We start from the raw sequence: 10,174 nt of genomic DNA, 5'->3' as shown, positions 1-10,174 counted from the left end.
GGCAGACAAAGGAGCAGCAAGGCAAAAAGGCCAACTAAAAGCAAAAGACCCGAGCCCTGAATACAGGGGGGGGTCGCCCAGCACAAAGCCGGCCTGGACACCTAGGGCGCCGGCAACGCTCAACTCAAATACGACTATGCCCCCGCTAATGGGACAGGTGCTTTGCCCAGAGAGCCTTTCTCCTTCCCCCCCGCGTCGGCACGCTTCGGCTTCCTCTTCTTGCTTGCTCCTGCCTCCCGGGTCCACACGCCGCACTTTCTTCCTTCCGCAGCAGTCTCTTCTTGCTTCTTCCGCAGCAGTCTCTTCTAGTTTCTTCCGCAGCAGCTCCTGAAACAGAAGCAAGGAGAACATTGCACCAGCGGAGCAGCAAGCCCCCACAACTGAAGGAAAAGGGAAACTCCACCTCATAAAGGAACTTGACACCCGACCACATGCCCAAGAAAGGACTTGCACACCCTCCACCCCCCTCCCCCCCCAAATTCATGACGGCAAGAACAGCTTTGAGCAACTTTTCTCACCTCTCGGACTCACGGCGGACTTCCAGATGGTGCTGCAGGGGATCACAGAGGCGGGCAGACTGGGCAAATGAGGCTGGGCACACAAAAAGCAGTGGCCAAAGAGTCAGCTTCCCCGCTTACGGGGGACCCCCAGCCACCGCCTCCATCGCAAAGGGCCCGGGACTGCGGGGCACACTTGCTCCCTGAATTACAGGGCAGCCCCCATCCCAACGGCCGAGGGAGGCTCCTCTCTCCCAAGTCCGGGGCACCTCGACCCACACCCCGCTAACGGGGCGGTCACCCCACACAGCCTGCCAGCAGAGCACTAGCGCTCACACACCCAGAGCCTGATTACAGGCGGGTGGACGACACCCCTGGAGCCACAGAGCCCGGTTTCCCCCCCAGCGGCGGGAACAACTCTCGGAAGCCAGGCAGCGGGGCAAAACGGCCAAAGACCGCAGACGGGAACACAGACCCGATTCCATCTCACGGCCCCACGCCTCTGAAAGGCCGGGGCCACCTTCCCGCCCGAGTACGGGGGGGGGGTCTCTCAGAACGCAGCTCACCAAGCACACACGGCAGGTACGCGCAGCCCTGCCTACAGGACGGTACCCCCACATCCCACCCTCCTCAAGAAGCCCCGGGGAGCGCGAGGCTCCCGCCAGCGCCTGAGCTACAGGCCGGCCCGCCCGGCAGCAGCACAACACCACCAACGTCTTGTTTTTGGGAACCCAGGGACCGACCTCGACCCACCGAGCGGGGAGGTCACACCACACAAACAGCACCTCAACCTGCACCCTCTGAAGGGACAGGGAGGGGTCATCCCCACCAACTGGATGGCTAAAGCAGCCGGCTGCAACGTGGCAGCCTCCCCACACCTGATTACAGGCGGGGCGGGCCGCTTAGGGGACAGGGGGCTTCGTGGCTTGGGACTCTCACAAGGACAGGCCTGAGCCCTGGTTACAGGACGGCCTTGGCCACTGAACTACCAAGTGGCTCTGATCAGTACTAAGTAAAAGGGAGGGAGACAGGACACTCGCTGTGCTCGTGGGACTAAGAGGGAACACCCCTTTTGCGGCATGCACCAAAGTCCTCCGTTCCCCCCTAGGAAGTCAAAGCTAAGCTGCAGCCATCTTTGTGGAGGCCTAAAGGGAAAGGTCAATCGCTCAGTCACTCCGCAAACACAATCAAGGAAAGGGAGGGGAACACACACACACAGATGCGACTTTCCAGAAGGGAAGGACAACACGGCACAGCCGATACCTGGGAATAAACCCGCAACCACGAGCAACGCACAAGAGCCTGTGGCCTGTCCCTAGGCTGCACGGAGGCCACAGACCTCAACGTGCCAAGGGGCTTCCCAGCTATAGCCAAGGGCCAAATGCCCTGACGCATACCCCGAGTACGGGGCCGTCACGTTGACGGGCCACCTCCAGGCAACGATGCCGAGGGGCCATGGGAGGAAGAGGGGCAGGGAAGCGGCACTACCCTGCTTACAGGGTGGCCGCGGGGTCCAGCGGGCTCCATTTCCCACTCAGGTGCGGAGAGGTGGCACTTGCCCTCCGTTACAGGGGGCCACACTCCCCAGGCAGACAAAGGAGCAGCAAGGCAAAAAGGCCAACTAAAAGCAAAAGACCCGAGCCCTGAATACAGGGGGGGGTCGCCCAGCACAAAGCCGGCCTGGACACCTAGGGCGCCGGCAACGCTCAACTCAAATACGACTATGCCCCCGCTAATGGGACAGGTGCTTTGCCCAGAGAGCCTTTCTCCTTCCCCCCCACGTCGGCACGCTTCGGCTTCCTCTTCTTGCTTGCTCCTGCCTCCCGGGTCCACACGCCGCACTTTCTTCCTTCCGCAGCAGTCTCTTCTAGTTTCTTCCGCAGCAGCTCCTGAAACAGAAGCAAGGAGAACACTGCACCAGCGGATCGGCAAGCCCCCCCCAGCTGAAGGAATAGGCAAACGCAGCATCGCAAAAGAACTCAGCATGTGACCACCCTGCCAAGGAATGCTTTATATTCCCCTCTTGCACTGTTTTTATTGGAAGGACACCAAACCTCCATAAAGTAATTATTCTGTTCTATGTCAATCACTGTGCCATCTTGGGTCTTCTAAATTGTGATAGTGGCCCTTTTACAGGGAGAGGTCTCATATTCCTCGTCTGGTTGAATTGAGAGTCACGTTCACATAAATTCACCTTATTTCTTATTTAGCTGCTCATGACAACATAGCAGCATGAAATTACAAGTAAGATTTCCCACATGTTACATCTATTACCATGGATCATCTTACATATTATTCAAAATTTTACATTCAAGCATCAAGTTTTCTCTGAATATCCACCCTTTCCCTACTATAGAGCTTTTTTACACATTTATCTTCTTATACCCAGGAGCACCACTTTAGTGCTTCTTTCTTTTTGTCATCAGTATACATCTCGTGTATCCCCCCACCTGTTACTGAGAAAAAAAATAATGAAAAAAAAAAAGTTTATTTCAACACGACGGTTGCAGTTTATATTGCTTTATTATAGCTGCTCACTGTTGCTTCGAAGTATCTTCTTTCACATGGCAACGCGTCACTCTTACCGTGCCTCCGAGCGCTTTCAGAGGTCTCTCCCCTCAGAGCCCGCCCAGACGCCCCGGTCCCGGCTCGGTCCGCCCGCCATCGGAGCCCGCGTGGCTGCCCTGGCTCCGGCTGTCTTCCATTGGAGCCCACGCGGCAACGGCGGCGGTAGCGGCGGCTGCCGCGGTCCCGGCCCCGACCCATATCGGCCCGGCGGCGGCCGCCGCAGTCCCGGCCCCAGCCCACCATGGCCCAGCGGCGGCCGCCGCGGTCCCGGCCCCGATCCCCTCGGCCCGGCGGCGGCCGCCGTGGTCCCGGCCCCGATCCCCTCGGCCCGGCGGCGGCCGCCGCGGTCCCGGCCCGGACCCACCTCAGCCCGGCAGCGGCCGCCGCGGTCCCGGCCCGGACTCACCGCGGTCCCGGTCCCGGCCCCGACCCGAATCCGCTGCCCCCAGCCCCGCCGCACCTCGGTTCTGAAGAGCGCTTGCCGTCCGTGCCTCCTTTGCCGCCTTTCCCTCACAGCACCCCGCTCCTCTTCACGCGCTGAGGTAAACTCCTCACTCACCTGCCCGCGAGCGCACCTTTTATAGCTGTCCCGCCAACCAATCAGAATCCAGAATGCCGCTGTCGCTTCCCGCCTCTTTCTCTCTCTCTCCCCCTCAGCGTTCCCGCCCTTTCCAGCTGTGGGCAGCCATGCCGGGGTCACCCGCAGGTCACCTGTGGGTCCCGGCCCCACTCGCGGCCGTTGCCGCCCGCCCCCTCATGGCAGATTAACCCCACAGGTGCTCTCACTCACCGCCCCAGCACCTGGCAGAGCTGCGGGGAAATCAGTCCTTTACTTCCAGTGTTCCTTTTAGCAGTCAGTTATGCTTTAGGTGTTCCTTCCTGAGTTGAATGCAGCCACAAACATGACTGAAATAAATATATATTTTAAAGGAATTCTTCTCCATCACAGCTCCTCCCTCTGCCCCCACAGCAAAAAACCCTGAGCTCAGAGATACTGATACTAAGGGAAAAGGTTACCTGACAGATGAAGGATATTGATAATTTGTTTTGTAGAGAGGCTTGTATTTTTTAACTTCTTTACACATCCTGCTTGGAAATGCTCACCTAATCTCTGTGCTTTGCACCGCTCCTCTGCTAAATTCCTTTCATTCTCTCCTTGGCTGCTTTCTTTCTCATTGTAGCAATGGTCCAAAATAAGGCTATGGAGCAGACCCAATTATGGGTACAGAGTATATGCTGCTCCCACCAATGGGCTATGCCAAAACAGGACATATCAGTAGCACAAATGACTGAGTTATGAGGCAAAGTTTCCCTTCAGGTGTTCTTTCACCTGGCACGTTACCCAGTCTGACAGACTGCCCTCAAGAAAGGCACCCAGGACCTGAGGGAACACGTTATGGTACAGATGGTGTATCACACCAGCGTCCAACCCATTTACACTGCATTCGATTAAGACAAATTGTCACGAGCCACATGTATTTTCTCCAAAAGTAGTGCTTCCTTTTTATTTTCATGGAAACTACAACAGGTAAAATGAGCACAGTAACTCTGATAGAGCAAATTCTGAGCTACAAAATGCTGTTTGTCAACATGGTCACCACCATTAGCTGAGCATTTTTGCCAGCTATGAACATGAGGTTGCATGCTGTGCACATCAAAATCTGCACCAGCACACACAACCCACAGTCACTATCACCGCTGCTGGAGTTCACTACACACCGCCTTCTCTGTGCTCACACCCACAAATGTTCAGCAAGCACCAATGAAGGTCAGTGGGTGCCATTTCCTCCCCTGTCCCCCCACCACAGAGGAATGACACACCTTTGCTTCATACGAACTTCCTGGATGTCAGATGCCATTTTGTCAGTGTTCCTCTGCTTCCATCTGTCAAACAGCAACAATATGTAATGTTAGACTGGTCGAAGGTTTAACCTCTACTGCCATACCACCAAAATTCACTTCTGATGTCTTGACCCAACATTCATTTTAACTCCCAGTGTACTACATGATGTGAAATGGGAATAACAATCATAAAATGACAACGAGGAATTAATCAGAGAGAGTACATGAGAAGAGCAATACTATAAACACATTGAGGTATTGTTCAGAATCCTCACTCAGTTTTAGATGTGGTTTTGCCATGGGCTAGCCAGAGTGTTTGTCAGGAACTGTGTTTTTGGAGTTCAGAATACTGTAGCCTTGTCACAGCTTTGAAATTTTCAAAATCCTATGCTCCTTACATTCAACCAGTTATCTTTTATGATCCATGGCATTAGTCTAAAGAAGTACAGAGTCAACTAAAAACAAAAATAATAATAATAAAATAACCAAAACACCAATAATCCACAGTGAGAATTAAAGCTATCAAAATTCACCAACATTTGAATCAACAACTGGGAACATAACAGTACTCAGATCGACTCTTACTGGTGGTATTAAATCAGTTTGCTCAATGTGAAAATTTGGATGTTTACAAAGAGTTCAAATAACAGACCAACTGCAGGCTGTGGAGGTGACTTTTTCCCTACATTCTTCACAATATCCACTCACAGATGAGTTGGTACGTTTTTCCTTAGCTACGTAAAGCCTTGATGACTTTCACAGAAATTCTGCATAGCTTGAGGCAAGAGTGTATATACATAACAGCTAAACATCATTTTGTGTTTGTGGAATAAGTTCTAAAGGAAGGCTTGCAACAGACAGCATTTTACTAGAACAAGATCACTGTGTATAAAGAAATAAGCAAGAGGTTCAAAACCAAAATTTGTTTTTTCTCTTCCCTGTTTACTGCTGTTGAGATCATTCCTAGAGGTCAGTCTTGCAAAGTAAAAAGCTGAATGGAGAAAGGATTCGGTACCTCAGCCTTTCCTCTGTTCCATGTCACAAGGGCCCCACCTCAATTAGTAATGGAGCCACATTTTACCTGGTCTTCCTCTTGGGTCACAGCTTCTTCCCTGACAGCGACACCTGCTCTGGCACCTGCTAAACAACTAGCAAGAGTTGTGACTCAAACTGCTGCATCTATCTGGGAGCCGTGCTGCACACAATGTTTATGTACAGGCCCCTCTCTAGCACCAAATGAAAGGCTGCTCAACCCTCCTGAACACAGGCCAAGCTGCACTGAACGCTGCAAGCACCTTGATGTCAATGGCAGCTAACCAAACTGCTAGAAGCTCCTAGAGACTTTGACCCAAACCATTTTGGCTCCCCCTTACCTTGATCTTACCTAGCATTAAGGCCAAAAAGTTATAGAAACTTCCTTGACAATTTATTCTATAGCTTACCTGCTTACAGAAGAAAATATAGTAGAATGCACTTGAGTAGCATGAAATTCAAAAGCATTTCGTCAGACTAGAACATTGTGCACTGGCTGGCACATGTTTGGAAAGATATTAAAACATAACTCTGTGTTAAACACTGTCAATATATGATGTGACAGCCAGCTGGATGAGTAGGAGAATATAAACACTCAGAAGTAACAGACACAGGACAGCACACCTGAGTTTGGGGGTTAGGCATTAAGAGAAAGTTCAGACAGTATTTATACCTACTTGTAATATTCAAATTAATTTCCATGGGGACATCACTTAATTAACATCAGTTGTTCGGAAGTCATCTCATTTCCATTTATATTCCATCCCATATTTAATATATGTTCCAAGAGATACTGCACTATGCTGCGCTACTTTAATCACTGTCCTTTCCTATTGTATTCAGAACTGTTCAAGTCTTTGACTGTCATGTAGATCAGCTTAACTTCAGCCCACATAACTTTTAGGATATGTTTCTACCTTAACCTGTAACCTACTTCTTAAAGGTTTGTTTGGATGTTTTCTAGCACTATTCATTGCCTATTTACCACAGAGATACTCTTTATGAAGGGCATGTCCCAGACTTATTTCCACTAAAAACCAGAAAAACCAGCCTCAGAGCTGTAGTATCAATAGTTGATTCAAATGACCCTTACCTGAGCTCAGGTAAAATAAATTTATGGAGAAAAAATAAAAAAATAAAAATCAGGAAAAGACTGTACTAACCCCTTTTCACCTATAGTTTGATACTGAAGAACAGCAATGATTTCTCCTTCTAGTGTCACCCTATAATTCTTCCTATTTGTTTCTTGCTCTTCTGTAGATATCTGAACTCTGGAAAAGTACATAAATAGAACCAACAGAACATGGCTTATATTCTGGAGGATAATTTTCTATGCTAATTACACCATAAGAATATTATTGGGAAGACAAATTCATACACTGACAGGGTTATAGAATCATTTGAGTTGGAAGGGACATTTAAACATTGTCTAGTTGAGCTCCCCTGCAATGAACAGGTATGCCTACAGCTAGATTAGGTCACTCAGTCCAACCTGACCTTGAGAATTCTCCAGGAATGGGGCACATCCACCACCTCTGTGGACAACCCGTTCCAGTGCCTCACCACCCTTATTTTAAAAACACCCTTTTCTTATATCCAGTCTGTATCTCCCTTCTGTTAGTCTGAAACTATTTCCCCTTCTCCTATCACACCAGACCCTGCTAAAGAATCCATCTCCTTATTTCTCAGCACCCCACTTTAGCAGCCTTTCAGTATCAATCAAATCACCTTGGAGCTGTCTCTTCTCCAGGCTTAACAGCCCCAGCTCCCTTAGCCTGTCCTTGTTGTAGAGGTCTTCCATCCCTTGAATTGTTTCTGTGGCCCTTCTCTGGATGTGCTTCAACAGTTTCTTGTCTCTCCTGTACTGAGGATTCCGCATCTGGATGCAGAACTCCAAGTGACGTCTCACCAGTGCAGAACAGAGGGGCAGGACCACCTCCCTCACCCTACTGGTCAGGCTTCTTTTGATGCAGCCCAGGACACAGTTGCTTTCTGGGCTGTAAGGGCACACTGCCAGCTCACATTCAGCTTGCTGTGCAGCAGTACCCCCCAAATCCTTTTCCACAGGGCTGTGCGTGATACTTTTGTCCCCTGGCATGTATTGATAGCAAGAGCTGGCATGACCGTGGTTAAAACCTTGCACCTGACTTGGCTGAACCTCAAAATTCACCCGGTCCTGTTGCTCAGGCCAATTTATGCCCTGAAATGGAATTGCTGGGTTACTCACCTTTAAAGAGGTTTTCAGTAAATACAAAGTGTCACAATTTGTGCTCCTCCTAAGGCCTCTTAAATCATTGGCAAGAAGATCAGGCATCTCAAAACCACAGTGCTGTTATCTTCTGTGCAACACAAGTACATCCTCAGGTGAATCTTCAGGGAACGATAAAGAAAGTTGGCTAAAGATAGGATATAGTCTCTTAAGCATAACAAATAGCGATTTAGAGAAATGGTATAATCCTTTTAGATCCTTCTTTGTCCCTTTTCTGTGAACTGTCTGGCCTGCAAGACACAGCTAGTAATGAAAGCAGTATAATCAGGTTTCTTATATTTAGCAGTGAGCTTTTACATTGGAATCAATACAGTCTAAAGAGGCTGTCTGGACACAGTTCATAGCTTCTGGCAGCAGAGACTGCATACTTGGTGAGAACTATTTGCTGATGTTTTTCTAACATCTGGAGTCTAAGGTCACATCAGTGTTACATTTTCTTTGTTCTTACAGCTAAATGAAGAACAGAAAATAAATGACAAACTGAAGTGCTTAGCCATCACTCCTGATAAGATGATCACAGATCGAGGCAGAAGGTCACTTTTACCTGATTGTTCCCAAGACCTGGCAGACAGTTATATCTTAGATATTTGTAAGAGAACATCCTAATGATTATTGCACTAATGGTTAGTTTCAGAGCTCCAGCAATGTCATTTGGACTATATCTATTTTCAATTGTACAGCTGTCTTTTTGTTGTTGCTGTTTAGTTTTGTTTTCCAGTTCTTCTATGCATAACAGTTAGAAACTAAAAATGCAACATCTATTATTATTTTACTATAAAGTTAACTGATACACCCCAAGAGTTGATCTTCTAGTTTAATTTCATCCTAAGGGAATCTAATTCCAGTCACACTGACCAAAGCACAGTAACTAGGATAAATTAAGTAATATTCTGCCTGTTTTTGGTGTTTTTTCCCCCTCTCCAGCAAGAACACTATTTTAAAGTTTAACTATACAAGAAAACTTCATACAATTTCTACACATGTTAATTCTGTTACATATAACCTCTTACCTTTCATGCAACTTATAATGTAGTTTTCAGCAGCTGCAGACATCATAATAAGAAATTTCATTGATTTTTATTGTTTATCAGATAAGTCTAAAGGACTTCATAAAGTAATCACAGTGATTGAATGAGGCATCTATATGCATCACCACAGCAGTAACTCATTGGTTACATTTCAAGAGCACAGCAGGGCACCAAGCTACATTTCAAAAAGTAACACTTCCCAAGAATTATTTGGCGGGCCACTACATCATAAGCCTGTACAAAACCAACATACTCTCAACATTGCTGCTTTAAGGGCACTCCTCTCTGAGAATATCTGAGTGATTCTTAAGATGAAAGGTGCTGTAAGGATATATTCAGCACACTGCATGTACTCAAAATATTGATCAGTGTCTAGTGTTACTTGTGCACTGACCTGAGAGCTAGCCACAGGTCTCCAATTGGACTCTGCACCACTGATCACCACCCTCTGAGCTCAGCCAGTCAGCCAGTTCTCAAGCCACCTCACTGTCCACTCATCTATCCCACACTTTCTCAGCTTTGTTATCAGAACAATGCAAGAAACAGTATCAAAAGCCTTGCTGAAGTCAACATAGACAATATCCACTGCTTTCCCCTCATCTACCCAGCCAGAGATGCCATCATCATAGAAGGCTATGAGGTTGGTTGAGCCTGATTCCCCCTTGATGAATCCATGTTGACTATTCCTGATAATCTTCTCTTCCAATTGCTTCAAGATAGCATCCAGAACAAGCTGTTTTGTCACTTTCCCAGAAACAGAGGTGAGACTGACTGTCCTGTAGTTTCTCAGATTCTCCTTCTCGCCCTTTCTGTAGTGACACTGGCTATCCACCAGTCTTCAGGCACCCTCTTCTGTTCTCCAAGACCTATCAGAAACAACAGAGAGCAGTTCAGCAAATACCTGTCAGCTCCCTCAGAACACATGGACATACCTGCAC

This window comes from Excalfactoria chinensis, chromosome 7, assembly GCF_039878825.1.
Source record: "Excalfactoria chinensis isolate bCotChi1 chromosome 7, bCotChi1.hap2, whole genome shotgun sequence".
Taxonomy (NCBI): domain Eukaryota; kingdom Metazoa; phylum Chordata; class Aves; order Galliformes; family Phasianidae; genus Excalfactoria; species Excalfactoria chinensis.
Note: the sequence above shows the minus strand (reverse complement) of the source record.